Source organism: Pipra filicauda, unplaced genomic scaffold, assembly GCF_003945595.2.
Source record: "Pipra filicauda isolate LSUMZ 115617 unplaced genomic scaffold, ASM394559v2 scaffold101_size5749837_pilon, whole genome shotgun sequence".
Classification (NCBI taxonomy): Eukaryota; Metazoa; Chordata; class Aves; order Passeriformes; family Pipridae; genus Pipra; species Pipra filicauda.
The window spans coordinates 4,823,023-4,845,468 of NW_024103452.1; the positions used below are offsets into that span (position 1 = coordinate 4,823,023).

General features: G+C 36.8%; 1 protein-coding gene across 1 annotated transcript in view; it reads right to left on the reverse strand.

Moving 5' to 3' along the window:
* Positions 1 to 22,446, reverse strand: part of SEMA3A (semaphorin 3A) — a 324,291-nt gene that overhangs the window by 221,910 nt on the left and 79,935 nt on the right. The window contains exon 2 of the mRNA XM_039389081.1: positions 13,957 to 14,027. The gene's annotated coding sequence lies outside the window, so the exon portion shown is untranslated. The remainder of the gene's footprint in view (positions 1 to 13,956; positions 14,028 to 22,446) is intronic.

The window sequence follows — 22,446 nt, forward strand, 5'->3', positions numbered from 1 at the left end:
AAACAATAACTGTGGGTTCTTTAGAGGTAAAGGAGGTTATAAGTAGTGTATGAACATTCCGAGCAACTTTGGCTTTCCTTCAAATAATGGAAACATCTAACAAGATGGTAACAGAAAGAGTTTAAGGCAGCTGGTGTCAGTGAAATGTCTCTGCCCTTTGCCTTCTGAAACCTAATGGGCTCTTCTCCCTTTAAGACAGAGGAGACTTGTAACTGCTTAAAAAGTGTCTACTAGTCAATATGCATTTCTCTTGACCCTATAAGATCTGTGATCCAATAGGACACAAAACTCAGTTGTGTTTTTTCTCCACTGGTACTTTTTAACATGAATAAGACATGCTTTTTTTTTCATCTAAGTTGTGTTAAATAGCTGAAAAGTTATTTGTGGATGTTGGATTAGATATGGGGAAGTAAGTTATGGATCATAATTTAATACACATAGTGGGTTTGAAATGATCTCTAAAGAAGCTCAGAGGAAAACTCATATACAAATGCTTATTGGTTTACTTTAGATTCATGTTCATACAGAGAAACCAAGAAGTGTACTTAACAAGAACTTGGTGTTTCTCCAGCTATCTAAACCACTATTTAATTTTAAATATTTCCATGTGTTTATGAAGCTGAAATATTTTTTATGCAAACAGCCATGATATATTCCTTCTTTGAAGTTACTTGGCACAATAAATAAAAAATCCCACCAGAACAATAACATTGATACTTTAACTTAGGAAAAAGACTTATACCTTCAGGGTGGTTAGGTGGTGGGAAGGTATCACAGAGCAGGTACAGCAATGACATGTGGGAAGGTATCACAGAGCAGGTACAGCAATGACATATGTTCTCATCCCTCCCATAACATTTTGAGTCAGTAGAAGTTTAATGACCAGTCTCCATGAAATATGGTGATACTCATTTACAATTAAAATGACAAAAGTGCCAATCTGATTTACAGAGTGCGTTACACACATTCTTTGAGAACCTGTGAGGCAGGAGACACTCGGGCTGGCTGGAACTTCTTTCATTTTGAAACTTCAACATATACCACATATGTTAGATATATCTACCCATATACCGCATGGGTAGATATTGGCCTAATTCTTATTTTTTCCTAAAGTCCAAAAGACCAGAAGTGCAATGTAAACACCACAGACAACGTGCTGGTGCTATAGATCATCATACCTCCATATACCTCTATGGGACCATGTCAGCTTACGCAGGCTGGACATCTTAATTTCTGCTCTGCAAAATGGCTCAGGGAGCACATGTATTTAATTTTACATCCTGACTGTGGATCTGTCTCCAGTACATCCAACAACACTTTTGAAAAGTTAAACTTTTGGTGAATCACAGTTAAGTTACAGAACAAGTATCCCAAAGCCCCCCTGTCTAGATGGAGGATTGAGAAAGACACAATGCCTGTTTGTAGAGAGTAATAAAGCCTCAGTTGGTTTTGTGGGAGATGGATGTTCCCATTCCAGTGTTGCTGATGGCTCCACTCTGCAAGATGTCAGCAAAGTACTTGAGCACTTGTGACTTTCATGAGCAAAGGACAACGGGATTTCTCATCTGCTAATATGCTTTATGTTAAAAAGGTAAAGTCAATTTGGCTTGAAGTCTACTGCAAAGATCTTTCATTCTGTGCATAGACAGTTTGGCACATTGAACTTCAGCAAGGATTTTTGAAGGTAATTTTAGGAAATACAGAAAATTTTGTTTTCAAACTTAGAAAAACTTTGATGTTACTCCTACGTGATCAATGAATCAATTGTAGGAGTGAATTTTACTTGGCATGTTTAGTCAACACTTCATCAAAAACTAATTTCCCTACATCTAATCACCCAACCATCCTCTTTCACCTTATAGGGTCCAAAAATATGGGAGCTGGTGTCACTGACATTACAGATTTTCTTCTACAGAAAAGGCAGGAAATTTCACCTCACTTCTAATTTGCTAAGCAATAAAGACAATATGTCACCTTGTTTATTAAAAAGATGTTGGCATACAATTGCAGTATGAAAATGACCCTACAGTCCAATCATGGTAATCACTGGCAGGTTAGATTTGGTTTAAATAATTCCCCTTCCTGTGATGAAAACAGGTGTAGCCCCATTCAATTCCCAAACTCAGAACCCTGCTGCCAAAGGTGAGCAGAAAGTTGCACCAGTGTGACAATAGATGGGCAAGAGACTTTTTAATTGATATTATCAATTATTAAGAAAAAGACAAGAGCTACGGGGTTTTTGTTGTTTCACAGGAGCATTTGTGAAGCCTTTGTGAAGCCAGCTCTGGAAAGAGCAAATAATACTTACTTCCAAAATAAAAAAAGGGATTTTGTTTCCAAATCTTACAGTTCTCTTTACAATTATCATACATGAAAAATTTATGAAGAAATAGTAACATGGGAAAAGAAGTGTTTTTGTTGGTGTGAAGATGCAGAAAGGCACAGCTAGGTACAAAGCACCAGAGAAATCCTGATTTTCAACATCTACGTTGTTGTTGTTGCAGTCATTGACTTCATACAATTCTCTTAGAAACTAATCTGAATTTACATTAAAATTAGTTGGATTTTTGTCCCTTAATATTTGATTACCATTTTTTCTTCATCATTCTGTTTGGTATTTTGTTTCTGTTGTTTTGATGGCAAATTCCAAGCAAAGCAAACAAAGTCAAGATATTATTACTAATTTTTCCGAGTTTTCAGAGTGTCTCATGGAATAGTTGTCAGGTTTCTGAAACTTGACATTATCATTAATTTAATAGGTAAAAATTATCATCATCATGGCTAGGCTTCGTGAGCAAAGATCTGGGAAGGGCTCTACCCACATTTGCTACAAACGCATTGGTGGCTAAAAAGGCCAATATGAGACAGGCATGTCCAGTTGCAAAAGGCACAGCAGAAAGACTCCTTAGGTGACATATTCTGCAAGGCACGAATCTTTCTGCGTTGTCTTTTCTCCTCAAGAGTAATCCTGCGTGCTTTCTCAAAAGCATCAGCAGCGTTAGAGATGGTGTGTCTCCAGACCTCCAGATTGGAGGCCGGAGTAGACCAGTTATGTTGATCAATATGGCCAAGGCTGAGATGTTGTTTCAGGGAGTCCTTGTATCTAGTAGGTAAAAATACATTGAAAACAATGGAACTACATATTTTAATAATTATCTGAAACATTTGCCCTGAAATTCTATGAAATATCAAATTTGCTGCATCGAAGGGAAGTAGAACTTTGGACAGCATAAGAGACAATTTCTAAGCACATATATGCAGTTCCTTGGCACTCTAATTCCTCAGCTGTCTACTAAACAAGACATAGCAGAGCACACCATGACTCTGCACTGTTCCAGGAGGATATGCTTCCTTTCCAAGGCGAGCATGGCAAGGAAGGAAGTGCACATGAGTGTCACCTTTATATGGCTCTGGCAGCTTTTACAGAGACCATATTAACTCTGTTTTTTCCAGATTTTATTTCTTTTTTTTTTTTTTCTTTTCTTAATACCCAGTAAAAATATAGTAGGCATCTAAGCCACTTTTCAGATTAAATTTCACTTTTAAAAATGGCTTGGTCATGTGGGGTCACACTCTAGCAATAGAATAGTTGTCTGGTTACCCTTAAAAAAGATGGTAACCAGATAACTTCCTAAGAATTTAGTGTCTGACAATAGAAATGTTTCATTCCTAAGGACTCCATTTGAAGAGTCCTTTAAATTTTATCTTAAGATTTCTATTACATCTTTCTGAGTAATGTTTTGACAAAAGAAGTGTTAGCAACTGTATCTAAATGTCTGAAGTCGGAATGTGATTCGTTGCTGTATGCAAGGTTATGGCATTCACACAACCACAAATATCTGGGTAAACAGTCTCAGTTTTAGAAGTCTTAATTCTTTGTCTTTGAATTGTGTCTGATTATTCCACTGTAAAACGTAACCATAAATTGCACATGCCCTAGGAGTAGGGTGTGAAGTTTAATATTTTATCTACTTTAATTAGTCATCCATTTTTTCTTTCAAATTTATAGTGGAATTACAGCTCAGTAACTAGGTGATCATCATGCTTTGTCTTTATGGTTTAGAAATATCAGCTTGTTAAAAGTCTTCGTCAGAAAACAACTAAGTAATTTTTATAGACTTTCATTTTAAGTCTTGGAATTGTTGGTTTTTCATATTTTTAAGTGAAAGATTCCCTCTCTTTTCTCAAGATCAATTTTCATTTCACAATCTAGTTTTCTACAGCTAGCCACCCATCCTGTAAGTATTTTAAGAAGTCAAAATTGATTTCAAAGAAACACTGTAAAAGTATCACAACAACGATGTTTCAGTTATCCAACTGGATTTCCAATATGAAATTCTAAATATATTAGCCCAAAGCTTTTGACCACATTTAGAGCAGAAATTTCCCAAAAATCCTAAAATTCTCACTGCAAGAGAACTATATTCCTCCAAACTTATTAATTCAGCCTGATCTTGAACTACAGAATTCTCACCACTGGTAGCATGCAAAACTCTTTCAGATGTTTCACCCCAGGAGGACCTTAACTCTGACTTTCAATCTTGTCCCAACAAAGCTTACTTGAACCATACACCTGCGTGCTTCCAGACCATCACTGGTCACTGTTGCTGGATTGGTGGCAATTAGCACACTCAGGGAATCCAGCTGGACTGAGCTTGTATGAGTTGGAAAAGAAGGTGGGGGCCCACAAAGGATAGATGGGGCAATAGAGCTGTACCAATTTTCAGGAGGCAAAGCTGTTCAGAGACAGAATTGGTATTAGAAGTCTTGGGAAAAGGGAGGACAGGGCAGGAGACAGGGTCTTTCTCCTCCTATGTGCACACACAGCCCCCAAAATCTGACAAGACTCAGGTCCTCCCATCACTGTAAATGCCAGGAACTCCTGTATTAGTCTCTACTGTGTTGCTGTAGAATCCTGCATTCACATAGCAGATTCAGTCCTTTTCTAAGAAAAGGGTGTGCTAACTAATCCTTCGCGCTTGCTGCTACTGATCTCAGACTGAAAAGCTCATTCTCAAGAGAGGGGGAAACACTTCCACGTACTCTAATTCTCCTAAACTGTTTATTCCCTTAAGCAAAATAATCAGCTAACACACCTGTGGAACAGAGTGTGGAGCAGAGGAAACCCAGCAGAGAAACTCCCTGCAGCCACTGTCACTGAAGTGTGCCCAGTGTGTAATGGCACATTAGGTAGGCATTGATCTCAGCCACTTTATGAGGTCTGTTACAGAATTGAATCACTTGCTGCTGAATCCCATGGAGCAGAAATTGCTACTTCCTAAGCTAATCCATTTTCAAATTAGCTTCCAATTGTGACTGATGACCTCACTGCAAATCAGTTTACCTAATTGCTAACACTCACTAAGGGAAGAAAAATCAATCTTTATATCTCTTTCTTTGCCCTATTTTTTTTAAATATTTCTCACAGCTTCCTTTCACACTGCTCCAACTGGGAAGACAAGCTTTATGAGAAAACTAAGATTGCTTAATTGTCTACTCCAAATCAGAAGTCAAGAGGGGTAAAGAGAATCAATGACTGCCACTGTTTCACTGGCTTTGGAGTGGAGAATGTGTATTCATTTATTGGTGCAGCTTTCCTAAATAGTTACTTAGCATCTATATCAGACCAAGATACAGAGAGTTCTGCATAAATAGACTGTCTTTCTTGATCATTGTGCATAATTATAGACAGCTCATTTCCCAGTTTGTCAATGTAAAACAAGTCTTAACGAGAGAAAGGGCACAAAAGCTGATGGAAAGGGAAGCCCGTGTAACTTTTAAAAGCGGATAGCAAAAGCAATCACAGGTTGCCTCATAAATCTGTTCTACATGACTTTCATTATGAGAGGTGGAGGTGTTTTTTTGTATTCTGAGGAAGGTTATATGTAGAGATGAAAGTGCATAAAGAATACCCTGTAGAAGAATACTAAAACCTGAAGAAAAGGCAAAATCAAAACAAAGTACAGGTAAAAAAAAAAAAAAAAAAAAAAAGCCCAAAGGTTTTAGTAGCTCTCTTTTTAAAAAGCTTCCTACATCTAATTACAGGTACATTTTTCTGGTACAAATGAGTATCTCAGTTTGAACTCTCCCTAATTTTGATGGTATTGAATTCCAAGCAGATACCACTTCAAAACAAAGTCACACACTTATATGTGATATGTATTCTACACAGTAAGATAAATTATATAGCAATTTGCAATATAAATAATCTCTATCTGAGTACCATGGAAATTTGTCAATATTTTTTATGATATTATTAATCACATAAAATCAAGAAATGTACTAAAAGAATGAAAAAGGAAAAATTAGACAGTTAACACTAATTCAATAAAAAAGTCATACAGAACTATCCAAGCTGTCCCTTAAAGCAGTCAACACAAATTAAGTAACTATTAACTTCATCCTACACTCACTTAAAATAGCAGGCAGTGAGAATAGGATGTGTGTGCAGCTGAGTAAGGGACTGTCCAGATTTTCATTTTGCTATGTCAGCTGGCTCAGAAACAAATCTGCATTTCCTCCTGGGGAGATACAGATGTACTTTTTAAATAACAAAATAGCCAATATGTCTCTAAATATGATTATCATAACCACATATAACTTGTTGTACAACTATGCTCAGCTCCATAGGTAGGGCAGAAAGCCAGAAAATGTGGTGAGCATATCCTCTTCCTCAACCCCTTGACCTACGAGTGTGATGTTTATCTTCATGCTGACATTCCTAAAAATCTATATTTCCCCCTTGAATCAAGCTACCATATATTGAGAACAGAATAGCAACTGGTGTTCCTTTGCCATTTTAGAAACATTTCTTTCGTGGCACACATCACCTTGCTTTTGCTTTCCTTTTGGATACCTCTGTCCTCATTGAGTCCACAGTTTATTTCTGACTGTGTGACTTTCTGCAGCCACTCCTGGTTACATGTTAAAAAAAATCTTGAGGAAACATTGTGGCTCGTGGTTTCGGATGTCAGTTTTACTATGTCCCTGAAGTTTAGACATGAATAACATGCTGACCTTTGAAGTAGCATTGTCCCGGGACATAGCTGAGATTTTCTATTAGTGTGAGGTTTGCCTTTAACAGAAGAGGAATGTTCAGATAGACTGATTGGTGCTTGGCCCCTGGCTAGGCTAAAAGTATAGCTTTCCCTCTCAGGCCTAATTCCTAGCACAGGAATGCAGAGACAAAAGGAAACACAATAGGGAGATAAATCTAGCAGAAGTTATTCCAAGCAACTTTATAGAAGTTTGAGCTATAAATTGGAAAACACTCCTTCTTTTGGTTGTTTCATCTATTGTTAACTGTACCTAATATATCATTAAAATACACAATTCTATTCTGAAATTTAAACGGATTGATGAGTATGTTTTTCTTGGTGGAAATGTTCCGTGAGAGCTCCAAAGTAATAGGATAAGGTACAGCTTATATTCTTAGGAGGTCTCTAATCAGCATTCATATGCAACTCAGATTCCAAAATATTTGGACCCCCGCTGAAACAAATAGAAGTGTTGTAGGAATAGAAATGCACTAGTGACCTCAGAGCAATTTTCAATATTCTTAAGTGTTGCTTCCAAGTCCTAAAACCTTTTCAAGCGGTGTCTAGTTATTTTTCTATGATATCTGGGGATAAACTTTATTCTTTATTTATCTAAGCAGGGGTTCTCCTTAAGTGAATCTCATAATATTAAGGAAGCTAATTGAATTAAGTAATTATAAAAGATACTCGAGACCAAACCCATGAAACCAAACTTATCTGCTGTTCAGAATGTTCAATATCATTGTAATTTTCCCATCCCATTTCAAAATATCTTCAGAAATGAGATGTAGTCAATGTTCCTTTACATTTAGTTTTCAGATAGAAACTCCAAAAAAGTAACTAGATGTGGAAGAAGAACTCCAATCAGGAAGTAGAAGGATAGAGTCAAAATATGCTAAATACGTGTGGTTGCTTTCTGACAAGTACAAATGACTGTAATGGTACACAAGATAATGATCTGAAATATTAAAGTCATCTCTTATTAGCATTTCTCTCCTTCCATTTTCTAAATCCTAGGAACAACAAACAGCAAACAACATACTTAAGCCCAACATTGCAGCCCAGATATGTGACCTAAACAAACAGAAGAGCAAAAAGCAGTGAAGCTCAGCTGGAAGAAGCAACAATATAAGGAAAGGCAGCAGAAAAGACCCCTTAACTACTCCCCTCAGAGGCACTCTAGTTCGGAAACTCACATTGCACAATCACATTCTTGATTACAAAAAAGGAAAAAAAAAAAGGATGTGGTTAATTTTATAAATACCCATTTGAAAATTAGTTAGAGCATGCAAAGATGTGATATGCGTGATATGTATCTACATATATATATATTTACATATATATGTATATATACATATAATCAGAGCCTGTAACTTTTTCAGAGCACAGACAGTGGAGCCTTAGACTGCTAAATCTAGGAATTGATTTCTCAAGAGTTTGCCGCTCACTAACCAGACTAAATAATCCTCTGCCTTACATAAATATAAACTGTTTTTTTTTTTCTTTCTTTTTCATTTAGACCCATGTATGTTGGCTTATCAAAACCCCTGTACGGAAAAGAAAATTCTTCAAATAAACAGTGTGTGAAGACTGGTAGATACTTGTTAATACTTTGGAACCAGAGTATAAAGCATCAAAATTCGCTGAAATGGAAAAAATCTCAGAGACAGAGGTCATTGATTCTTCAATGTAAGAAAAACATTCAGTTGCCAGCATTTTCAATAAGCTCCAGGTTGAGCAACTGAGTCTATGGCTTTGGTGTAAGAATACTTCCCTCTTAAAGACAAAGAAAATACAAACTTGCTTATAAAGGTAAACTTTGCTGAAAGATAATGGCCCGTCACTAAATCCAGCAACCCTGCTCATCAATGTAGTATAAAGGAGGGTGATTCTGTGCCCCTTTATGACAACCTCAATGTCCTCTAAATTAATGTTCTTTCCCCCCTTGCTTTCTAGTGGGAAATGTAATGGGGAAACTGAATATTCGAAAAGTAGAACTGAAAATGCCTCTTTGTATATGAATGTAAAACAACCTGTGTTAGAGGACTCAGTTTTTAACATTAGAATTTTAAAATCAAAAACCCACTAACCAACAAATATTTTTACTCTCTTCCATCACAGTAAACGGTACAAAAGTGGACAGAATATGTGCTAAATTTGAAGCTATTTTACCCTCTCATACTGATAGGAAATGAAATTGAAAATCAGACATGTTTTCATCTCTGTATAAACTGTCCATTAGAATAAAATATATTTTTGCTATGACTTCAGAACTAGGCTCATATCTGAGAGAATCTACAGAATGGATGTCAAGATTTTTTTCATTAGGCATTTTCTGACTATTGACAGATTTCATAATCACATCATGATTCTTACTGGAATCATGGAGTACAATCCTGCCAAGAAAAAGATGCATCTGCATAAAACATGGATTTTACATTGTAACATTTGTAAAATGATAAATTATCTACTGCAGCTTTATAGGAAAATACTAGTATGTAAAACTGAAAAAGTGCAACTGCTGCTTAGAACAGTTTGAAAGTAGTTGTTATTACTGGAGTTCAATGAGTGTCTTCTAAAGTTCTTGGAATTAAGTGTAGTATTGTACTAAGCATAGCAGAAACCATATGATGGTGAAATATCTATATTATCTTTTTTTCCCATAAATTATCACTAACATACCAAAAAGATATGCATACAAGAGAACAGAAGGAGAAACACAGTATCTACTATGCTGCTGTCATGACTGACATTTTAATTGGCTCACAAGCCTATGGGGACTGCAGTATGTTTAGACTTAATTTCCACATGTACAGTACAGCCATTACAACTAGTCTCTTCTGCATCTGGGAATTAGTTTATAGCATTGCAACTGCTGCTCATCTGGTCTTCTGCTGTCTTTGCCATGAACGTGAATCTTGACAGAGAAGCTGTAGCTGGATAAAATAGCTAGCAGATATTAATGTAGTCCCATTAGGTATATTAGTGGAGAACATACCTCTGTAAGCGGAGGGAAGTCACAGTGTTTAGAATTGGAGCTAAATAAAATAGGGACTGCAGGCTTTGAGTGCTACTTCTTGTGCCAGAAGGGGAAAGGCAGGGTGGGTGAAAGGTACTGTAGGTACAGCAGCACATACAAACAACAAGTGGTGCTGGAATCCATCTCATGAGGACTGCTGCAGTTCAACTGCAGCTTTCAGGGCACACGCCCAGAGCAAAGGCCATCTGTACTACAGCTGGATGGGACTTCTCCAGCAAAATCCCTTTCCTATCCAAAAATTATGATTTGTTAGAACAATTTTTTTAAATTTATTTTTAATGAAAATGAATAGTTTTCAAGAAGATTTGTGTTTGAAATTTTTCTCAGATAGATCCATCACAGACTATCCCAAAGGAGTCCATTTGCCTTGACTGTACTTTTACTTAGACAAAACATGAGGACTGAGAATTAATGCATGTGTGTCATGGTCCAGTGAAGATAACTTTATATAAATATGCAACAACAATCAGAAAGACTGTATCTCTCCAAGGACAGAGAGTGCGCAGAGAGTGACATCCTTGAAGACACTTCACAAACAGGGCTTTGCCTCATTCACCTCTTCTTGAGGGATCACCATGAACCAAAACAAGGGTGAGATTTGAGCTGCAGTCTCTCACATCCCTTGCGATATAAAACAATCCTCCACAGAAATTCCATTTTTATATCCCTATCAAGCTCTCATCCAATATTTAAGTGTTTGCACAAACTGAAACAATTGCAATAAAAACAATGAAAAGAGACTGATTTTATCCTGGGTTTTACTGGAGATGTGAGAGAAAAATTTTGGTTTGCTTTTTGATCATTGGTGATCCTCGTAACGATTGAGCTATTTTAGAGTATTCACATATCAGTATTGTTAGGAAAATAAGGCCATAGGTATTGGAGATTTTTTTTCCCCTACCCTGGTTATCCTTTACACAATTTGATTTACCATGATGAAGAAAATAAAACAAACTTCTAAACCCTGAAATCTTTCAGAAGCCAGAGTTCCAGTTTTCCAGCCAGCCCTCATCCACATGGAGGCCAAATGCTTTTGTTGTGTTATTAATTCAGTCTGCACAAGAGATTGTGGTTCCCTTGCTAGAGGAACTCTGCTATGAAAAGTGGTGCCAGAAAATCTGACAAGTGCCCTCCCTCCTAGTACAATATTTTGGAGAAAGGAAGCCCAGAGCAGAAGGCGGGCTCTCTGCGGGTTGCTGGGGGATGGTTTGCATAGCGCTTACACTTCTTTGTGGTGTGGTTTGAAGGGGGAGAAAGTTGGAACATTTCAACAGCCCTTCTCTCTCCTTCTCCTGGAGTTTGTACAGCAAAGGCAGAGAAAGCCTAGCAAAAAAAGAACAAACCAATGTTGTGGCTTTCCTGCCTTTTCTACCACTTTAGAACAAGGTCTACCAGCAAATCCTAGTAGATCATGCATTACAGCCAGTGTCTGGGAACACATATAGGAAAGGTTTTGGCAAGTACAATAAAACCAAGTATTTAATGAGAATGAGTACTCAGTTTCAGATGTTGTCTTAAACCTCATTCAACAATATGAAATGTGTGGTTTTCTGCTATTGTTGTTTTTATTCCCCTTTTCCTGCTCCCCCACCTCCATTTTAAAATACCTGAGAACTATTTTTAGTATTTCTTTCACCTTTCAGGTAAGGATATTACCAGTCAGATTGAATACCACGAACACAAGCATTAGATCTTGGGAAGATGATTGAAACCCTAATAAATTTGAAACCGTTTTCAATTAGTACACAGGAAATTTACTTTGTGAGCCATGACTTGTTTTATTAGTGCCCTGGAGGGCAATTTAGATTGGAAAAATCAGGACATCATTGTTTGCCAAAAAAGAAAACAGATACTTAACTTTCATCTATAGTCTGGGATACAGCCATGAAAATGGGACTAAAATATTATTGAGTATCAAAAAATATTTATACATTGGGGTCAGTCATAGTTCCAGAGTGTTGGAAATGACATTCATCCCATCCTAAATTGTGTGGTTAGCTTGGAAATTTGCCACTTGCTTTTACTTTTAAATGAACCCAAAGCAAACCCTTTATATTACATTTTTAATAGGTTCAATTAAGATATGGAAACAGTTGTTCAAGAAAGCAGCAACCTCCTTAAAATTTATCATACCTTTAGACCTTTAGTCACCTGTGTGTTCTGAGGGATTACATCATATACCCCACTGTCTATTTTTCTTCTCTGTTATTGCTCAGGTTCTCAGCTGCCCAGAAATAAAAAACTTACATCAAAGGTATAGAATAGAGAGAAGAAGGTACAGAGAAGTGCTCCTTCCAATGAATAATCTCTTCTAAAAATATGAATAGCAACTTTTATTACTGCAAAATTTGTTCTGCCAATTGTAGTCTGGCCAGTAAGGTGAAGGACAGGATACACCCAATGGAACAACTCTTAATATGTCTTTGCCTAACATACACAGGTGTCAGCTACAAAAGTATTCCTTGTGTATTAACCTGCCTTGACCTCATCCACCTGAATAAGGGCCTCTTGCAGTGTGGTCTATAATTTTTCAATACTTTTTAATCATACCCACGTCAGTGCCTTTCACACTCCAGCAAGCTCCTTCAAATGATGCCAAACTCAAATTCAGCAGCACTGAAGCATGGCTTAAACACTTAGGGCTAAATTATCATGACTCTTTCTTGGTCATGTAAGGGAGGGAGAAGTCTTCCCTCCCTTTTCCCCCACTGTGAATGTAACTCCAGGGGGAAAGGACAGAAATAAGAGAAGACCCTTGTGCACCTTGCTCCATATGCAACAGCTGACACTTGAGGGGGAGATAAAATGCTCAAAGAAAATAGGAGAAGTGCTTTAGCCTTTGCACAGAAGCATATACTGGAAGGATGCACCTCCAAACATGTATTCATACCATGTAACATTAAGTTTCATCTATGCAATAAGCATAATCTAATTAAGTAAAAGAGGCCAATATGAAAGAATTCAAAATATCTAAATAAAACTAATACTCAAAGTCAACTCTGAGAGAAGAACCTATATGAACAGTGATTGTAATTACTTCAGGGTTCACACAAGTGAAATTACCCCACAGTTGGTCACAGTTGCTACAAAAAAAGGGAACATTAAAAAACAGAAGGGCAAGAGTAAGGAATCTCCATATATATACACAGATTTTGTCAACCCATTAAAAGGCCTCATGGCTTTCCTTTGCCATCTGAAGTTTTCAGCTTCAAAATTTGTGCTTCTCAAATCAATCATAGATTGAGCTCTTACATCTGAAACTACTACAGACATCCAAGTATCCAGTCAAGAGCTTAACCTGCAAGAGTGAACTCTTGTAAATGATGCTTCTTCCAGAACAAAAAGGTTACCAGATGCAAAAACAGCATTTACAGTTCAAAGCTGTAGTGTGTCTACAGTTCTATCACACATTCACATGATGGACATATCTGACTCTGAGGCAGAAATACCACAGTCTCAATTCCCAGCTCCCTAGGAGGGAGGACCCTGATGTGGCCATCCACCAAAATTTCCCAAATAAATCAAAATGCACAAAACTAATGAGCCAGGTCCCACCTCAGTAAGCAGGCATGACATTGTCAGGACACACACCAAGGAGCAGAACTATAGGGCACATCAATGCCTTATTATAAGCGTGGTATCTACCTGTCTCCATCAGATAGCTGTGCCTGGATGAACGTCTAGCTGAGGTTTTAACAGAACCGGTATCCTAATCCCTCACATGAATTTCAGAGCAATCATTAGGCTCTTAAAGGAATATAGTAATTTTGCACAGAATTCTTAATTACTGGAATGCAAACAGGAACTGTTAGCTTTAACTTATTTAAATGCATGTCAAAATAAAAAAAGAAAGAAAAAAAGAAGAAGAAAAGAACTTACCTCAGACAGCCACAAGTGTTTAGTGGTCAAAGAAAAATTATCCAGTTTGATTGGTGTCTTTTTTGATATTCCTAAAGGAAGATAATTTTATGTTTAAAAAATACAACTAATTTAGAGAAAAACACATAAAAGCATACCTACTTCTGAAAAGTAAATAAGAACATAATCAGTTACCATAGCATTTCTTTAAAGCATCCAAAGCCTTGACTATGTAACATGGACCATTCTAAATTCAATAACATTTGGGAAAGTGTATGGCAGGGGGCTTGTGATGAAACACGGTCGTATTGCACTTATGTAAAATATCAGCCTTTTTGTGGTAAAGTTAATTAGGATTCTATCATTAACAGAAAAAAAAAAAAAAACAACCCAACCAACCTCCTCTGTCCCCCCAAAACCTTTAAATGCATTGATTTTTATTGAAATGAAGTTACATCTCCTAGGTAAGCCTACACAGATGATACTGAACTAAATTAGTTTCACTTTTCGAAACATTATAGCACCATTTTACTACGACCCACTCAGTTAATCTTTCTTAGGAAGAGGTGGGGTAGTCAGGGGATGTTTATCTGGGGAGGGGACATGCAGGTTTGTGGTGCTGTGTGAACAGCACACAGCACAGGTGGGCAGCCCTGCAAACACAACCCCATGTCAGGGAGGCAGCCAGAGAGACCCTGTGCCAGGGAACCTCATGTGCCATAAGCCAGAGCACTGCAACACACGTGGTCAGGCTGCCCTTGCCTAGGAGCCAGGCAGAACTTCTGTGCACTTTTTGGACTTGAGGGTCTACTCAAACAGGTATGTGGGCACCCACAAAGACTTACCCCAACTTCTAAGGAAGTTGATTAGAAAGCCAAGTTCAGACTGGAGTAGCTCAGAGAACCTAACTTTAAACTTCAACTGTAAAAGAGACTCACTCTTCACGGGAGAAACTAATCACTGACTTTCCTACACTGAACCCAAACTATATGAACCCTTTTTCTCCACCCAGTCTATTCTTTTTTTTTTTTTTTTTTCCCCACCCTGGAAATGTGCAAGAAAGTAAGGTAAATGATAAATATTTAAGACTTTCTGCAACTCATCAGCAAGAAATTTGCTCACATAAGTGGACTTTTCAAGCACTGGCACAAACTTGCCAGTCTGATGCCCATCATATTAACAGAGAGACCCTGAGCTGTGGTTTCCTGTTCTTGGGTGTGGAACACACCCCGGATCTCAAAATGCTAAAGAGTGACAGGGCAATGGATGAATAGAGAAAAATACTTTTCAATACTCTCTGTATGGAATGTATCCATGAAAGATCAAGTCCAAATGGAATTAAACCCAGTTTCATCTACAGTTGATTCATTTCACTGAACATTTCAAATTAAAGATTTCTGTTTGGAACACATTGACTGTGCTGGTTAATTTTGTTATATTTCTGATGGCAGATGCTATGGGACCCTATAGATTTGTAGGATTTTTAATATGTGCTTGCACAATGCCTAACATTCCTTGGCAAACAAGCTAGCAACATTCTCACGTAAAATTATGCAAGGTCCTGTTTGCTACATGTGAGTATAGTTTTTTAAAAAGTTTCTGTATTTGGTTCATGATTTACAGTTTTCCTGAAGCGCTCTGGCTTTCTAAATGCGATTGACACAGGAGGAACTACACTAAAAAAGTTTTGAAATAAGGAAGAAACAAATGATATAGAATGCTTTTCTTGTGCAAAAATACTCTAAGAAGTTTGCAGAGAAACATTCTAGTCTCTAGTTTTTAAAGAGCTGGCAGAAAAAAACACATCCAGTGGAAGATACAAGGGTTGTGAACTTGCCCACATCAGCTGTCAAACAGAAGCCAACATGCACAATTAAAGTAATTAAAAGAAAGTTTCAATATCTCAAAAACACAAGAGTTGATCTTCTGTAACCTAGACGGTCAGTGATTTAAAATGAAAGAAATTACCTTATCTACTAAAGGGAACAATAGCTGCTGATTTGCTCTTCAGAAATATTTTTTCCTAGTGATGTCCTTCTTTTCAGGCTAAAGACAAATTTCAGACCTTACTCTGCTTTCTGTTAAAATCTGAACAAAACCCAATGAAGGAAGTGGAAGACATTTCAAAGGACTGTGGAAGCAGGATCCAAACTTGATGCAAAACATCAAATCTAACAGCCCTAGATGTGAGGACGCTAACAGAGACCGTTTAAGAAGTGAACTGATACAGAATTCATAAAAAATTCCTCTATGGAGTATTATGTTTTATCTTTTCTTAATCTGATCCTAATCTATTATTTGGGAAGACAACTGAGAGTGAACTGAGTATTAAGCAGGTTTACCATTCCAATTCTGCTAGAGCTTTATTGAACACTACACAAGTTCTGTGAACATCCTGCTAATCCAGTCCTATCCGGACAACGCTTGTTTATTTTTCCTTAAAAAAATTTTAAAAAAGACCCCCCAAACCAAACTGGTTTTAAAAGACTTTACATTCAAAGTTTCTCTATTTCCTGCAATATATATGTACATAACTAAACTATTGACTTTAAGATGAAACAGCTGAAGAAAGCATATTTTGAATTATAGTAGAATTTGAGTGATATTAAAATATTATTATTGTGATGCTTCTGTTAAAGTTCTATCAACACTTTCCAGATATATAGAAACAGTTGTATTTTTAGATTTGAATCATCTGGACAGAAAAGCATTCTCCATACAAAAGTTTCCAATTAAAATTCTGTGTTAAAGAGACTACGCTTTTTGAAAATCACATGTGGAAAAGGTCTAGAGTTATCTTAATCCACCAAAAAAAAATGTCAAGGGTTTCTTCCTTTTTTTAGACTGACTTTCTAGCATCACAGAAAATACACTGAAAAAAGAAAATGTCAAGTTTTTTTTTAAGATTCTTAGGAGGGGCATCAAAAGTTTAAGCACCCAACATTATTAATCTCTTCTGAAATTCCTATGCAGGTGCATGCACTTCTTTCTTATGCGTATGAAGCTCAATCTAAACACCCCAGAAATAAATAGAAAAAGTACCACTGATTTTCATCTTTACTAGTCCACCTCACTAGCCAAGGACGGACTGATAACATTCTTGTAACTCTTTCAGATATTTTATTCAAACAATTATTTTATATCTCAGACATAGAGACCAACCAACCCACCCACCCACATGTACACACACATAGGTATGCAGAAAGGAAAAATAATCTTTATTAAACAATTTGTAGGATACTCACTGCTTTCTTCCTGTGTGCTCCCACTACTTCAGGGCCAATCACAGGAGCCAAACTACCTCCTGCTGCTTTTTTACAGCTGAGGTTTCTCAGTCCTTTATAGGCACCGTTTGACCCCTTTCCAGCTGGCTCTGATAATCAAATATGAGCAGCCAAGTCCAGATCTAGCTCCCTGCTCCCCAAACAACTGCTCTAGGATTGAAAGGAGTAGACCACCCTGTTAAATGTCCTAAGATTAAACCAGTAAAAAAATTAATAGGAAATTCTCCTCACTTTATTTTTCTTATAAGGCAAAAGAGAGAGAGAGCAGAGAGGGACCTTTTGCAGATATGATTAGCCTTTACTCAGTTGAAAGTCCAATTTGGAAATAAATTGTTGAGCTGTGAGCTTTTGCAGATATACAGCAATTATAAGTTAAGTAGATAGTTCGCATACACTTCAGTATGTTAGCATGTTAGTAATGTGGAATACTCCACACATGAAGTGTTAGTTTTGCTACCTATTTGATTAATGGGCTTACACAGGCTTGAAATAAATTCAGATGAAATAACTCTTCATCTTTCCATGTTTAAGCTTTTTTTTTCAATCTATGATTATTATATTTTATTTACAATTTATGATCGAGAGGTCTTAGTGATAGGTCAGAAAGAATTCCATGAGCTCGTGTTATCTGAACTTCTGAGCTTGAGGTGAGATAGGACCCCCTGGAAGCAGTGACTGTGTTTCCTGAAGAGCAAGTGAGAAGTCCATACCTATGCCACAAGCAGAGAGAGAAGATCTCTGGGTCGATGGAGGAAATGTGAGAAGGAAGACTGAGTTCGTGACATGCTCAGTCCTTGAAAAAGTAGAGAGCAAATGTGAAGAGCAAATGTGGAGAAGCAATGGAAAAGGAGATTTGTCCCAGGTAACGGGAATCCCGGTGCTGACTGGAAACAAGATCTTCATCTGAAAACTATACTGGGCAACAGTGAGATTTCAAACCATTTTATTTCTAATTTCCTTTACCTAAGATTTCTGAGCTTTCTCTGAGTCACTGCTTGCTTGTTTGTCTGTTTTTTAATCAAATGCAGCTTTGAAGATCTGTTGTTTTTTTTTTTCTCACTCTAAGAAAAATTTGGACAGGTTTACATCACAATTATGCCTGACTTAAGTGTCCTGTCACAGCACTTCATCAAGTACACAAATCTAGAGATGTGAGTGAATACATTTTCATAAAAATATTCCTCGCTGACACTAAAAATCAATATTTGCATAAGCAAGAAGTCCTAAGAGGTGATGTTTGGCTTTCAACCAATGTTAGAAGTGTTTGTCACAAAGCCTTGAGACAAGTTGCAAGCAGACAGAAAGCTATGTAAAACATATTTTTGTGTTCTGCAGGAATTAACTCTATCCCAGACATAATAATTGTATGATGAGGGCAAGTATTCTTTCAGCGGCGAAATAGCACGTTATTGTAGGTGTCATTTTTATTCCCCAAGACATCTCCAAAGGTGTGTTTCTGAAAACGTGACTTTTCAAAATTAGACTCAAAGGCAAAGTCTTGGCTTGCGTTTCTACAAAGTACATTGAATTCCTGTTAGTCAGGTTTCGTGGTCTCCAGTTGACATAAACATTCTCAGAAGCTATGTTATGCAGACTATTGTGTGTGTGTGTGCATAAAATTTTGGAAACCCACCAGCAAGAAGAGAGATGTAGAAACATTTCCTTTTCTTAGAAATTATTGGTGAAAATGAACACGGGCATTTTCAGAACTGGTCTTATTAATGAAAGCCTTTCCTTACTGGCACATATAAGGGCAAACACATTATTCCCAATGAAAAACAGCTTTGTAAAAGTGGAGGAGGAAACCTCATGGGTGGTCTTCGAAGAATATAAAAACAGTGTTTTATGCTCTAGCTGCATTTAAAAAAAAAAAAAAAAGAGGGAAGCCAATGGCTACCTTTAGAGCCCAAAGGCACAGGAGTAAGATGCCATATTTAACTCCAAGAGGAGCTATGTTCTGTCCTCCCCAGATTGATGTGGAGAAATGCTGTGCATTTTCCAAATCTGATTCTAAGTGAATGAGATGATTCTATGCATTTTGTTCCCTGAACTGGCTGATGCGAGATTGCTGTGGAGGTGAGACCCAACTGAAAGTTTCTTTTACCAGCAGAGTCTAAATTGACTGCAATGGTCTTTGAAATATCCTTGAACAGAGGTCTCCATTTGGTATTTTGGCACTAGCAGGAGCCCAGTCTTACACTTGAGCAATTTAGTACTTTACAGAATTTTGCATTCTGTGTCTAATTCATATTTTTAAAATTTTTGCCTCTGCTACCTGTAAACCATGTACTGCTGTCTTTGAATACATCTTTACTGTGCAGATATACACACATTTCTGCTCTTTATAACTTGGGATGATTAAATTTTCTGGTATTTGGGAGATCAATAGAGTAATGAATAATAGAGTTGTCGTTCTGGTATAAATTTCATTCCATTTCAATACACTGGCAAATATTAGAATATGGAGAGAGAAGAAAAAGTAGAAACCTTCTCCTAGGGCATGCTACAGATTTTAGCAGAATAGAGAGTAGTTTCTAAACTGTTACCCTTGATCAGCTTTGCTTAGGTCTTTTAACAGTTATTTTGTGGTGTCATGCAGAAAAATCACTCGTGATAAATATTCTCTTTTCATCTCTTTTGGTTTATGCCTTCCAAATAAAATTCCACTGAGTGGAACAACTGCACTTCCTCCATATGCAGAATTGCTTAAGACATTTCTGATCGTTCTGTGATAGAAATACATTATGAATGAAAGAGATGCAGAAGCAGATATAATTGTAGATTAGCATAACCTAATGCTATGAGGTATTTGACTTATAGCAGAGGCAGTGACTGAATCCATCTCCCATGCCTCCTACTCTTTTTAAGCTTCCTCTAGGCTCATCTAAATACACTATTGCACAAACATCATCACATAACTTTGTCCTGACTGTAGAATTACCAATTGACTACTCTGTTCTCGCTGATGCAAGACCTTCCCTTTCCTTATTGTCATCTTTCCTGCCGATAGATGTCACAGGACATGCGATTTCCTTCTGAAAAGGTCATTAAATGTGACAAATACTTAAGCACAATTTGCTTCCTCCCTGAGGCAGGGATCCAGAAATTTTGCACGGGAGCCTCTTGTGTCATGTTCTCCACCAGCCAGTTTGTCAGGTCCAGCCAGCACGAGTAGCATAAACTGACTTGGGGAGATACACCTTTCAAAGTGATTTATTATAGCTGTAAACAAAGAACAACAGTGGGGAAAAGATTTTAAGTTCTTCACTGACTGGGTTTGTTTTTCAATTCAGTGAAGTATTCTGCTATCATGCTATGTTATTTCCTGCACTGCAGAGATGTTAACCAGTGTTCAATAAAAGAAATTTCAATCCACATTAATGACCTTGATCTCAAATTAAGTCAATTAGGACTCCAGTCCATTGGAAAACATTGAGTCCTAAATTACTTATTAATATACACTTGAATATAGGAAATCTTGCAACTGAGTTCAGTGCAAGTGTTTCAAGCCCTTCTGTTCTATCTCAAGCAATCTTGTATTTATAATCAAATCCATTGGACAAAAAGTGAAAAGTGTTACTTAAAATCTTACCACTTTAAACACAATCTGCAACTGTATTAAAGAAAATTAATCTGCTTGTGATAATTCAGCAGCTTATATTAGTTTAGTTAGATGGTCTCCATCAAATTCCAGTACAGATACTGTCCATGTTCTCTTTACTATGGCTGGTACTTTTATTGGAAATTTTTATTTTTCAAATAAATGTGAACCTGCAACAAGTTTTAGCCCTTAGAAATGTCCTGTTCAAAGTAAAGAAGCACTACAAAAATAAAATAATAATGAAAATAACTTCCTCTATTTCCATACACTAATTTTTGAATAGAAATAAAAAATACTTAATTTCCTTGACATTTAATTCAGAATTATAGTATATTTTTAGGGAGAAGCCTGTACCTTCTTTAGAAATAAAACAGAATAAATATTTTCTCTGGTCAAGAACAACCCTGAGCATCTATACAGAAGAAACTGATAAGGATTTCTATAATGACTGTTAATAAACTAGGTCTTGTAATTGAATAATAACTCTTAGCTTAGTGGAAAAGAAAATATGGAAACAAAATATTCTATGCTTCATTGTAGAGCAAAATATCCTCTTACAGGGAGGATATTTAAAAAAAACAAAACAGTTTATTCTCTGATTGTGTTCTGTCGTAAATCACACAGGCAGATGTGTGCCTTAGTCACGCATCAAGGTTCATTACCATTTCTTTAAGTTTATATAACACAGGCTAAAGATTACTCTTTTTTATTGTAGCTTTTTTTTTCATTTTATAGTAGAGAAAATGCAGTATTGCATGCATTTTTCTTTGTTACAGCACATCTGTACAATAAAAACAATATTTACATCATGCAATTTTCTGCTCTTATGAAGAAAAATCTAGTGATAGCTGGGTCTGCTTGTTCTCTTTCTAAGAACATGTTTTGGGGAAAGTCCTCATACAGGTTAAGATATTGACAAAAGTTTTTCATTGCATATTCTGCTACACACACGTCTACTTTTTTATTTTAAAAATTGGTTGATGGACAAAATCTTAGAAGATATGTATCATGTATGTATCTGGAGAATAAATGTTTACCAATTTAATAATTAAGCCTTGTTGTATTCCTGCAGCCATGAGTCAAGGACTTTTAAATGTCAGGGTGTGTATGATGCACTAGGCCAGCCTGAAATAGAAGTGGGATTCTTCCTCAGTATAGAAAACTTTGGGAGGAGAGTACATGCATCAGGGATAGTGATCTGACCTCAGCCATTATTGCCAGTCATAGCTGGCATCAAGAAGAGATTAACGTGAGGTTACTCAATATTTCTATTAGATAGAGTTCAGATTTGACATTAGTCATGGGTATAAAGTAAATTTTGACTCTGCTTTGGAATTCAAGCTCCCTCAGTTATCTGCCAGTTCCAATGAACTTACAAAAACAAGATTGTTATATTGCACAAAGGAATGAACACATGGCTGAGACAAAAGAAATCTAAGATTTAGCTGAGGAACTCATAGTGAAATGAACAATGTTCATCTGTGTTTGAGACTTACCTATTTAGCTTCACTTATTTAAAAATGAAAAACAAAGTGAATATCTAATGCACCATTGAAGTAGCAGTCACTTCATATAATTTCTGCAAGTAAAGTAGTTGACGAATGGTTCTCTTAGGCAATCTCATGA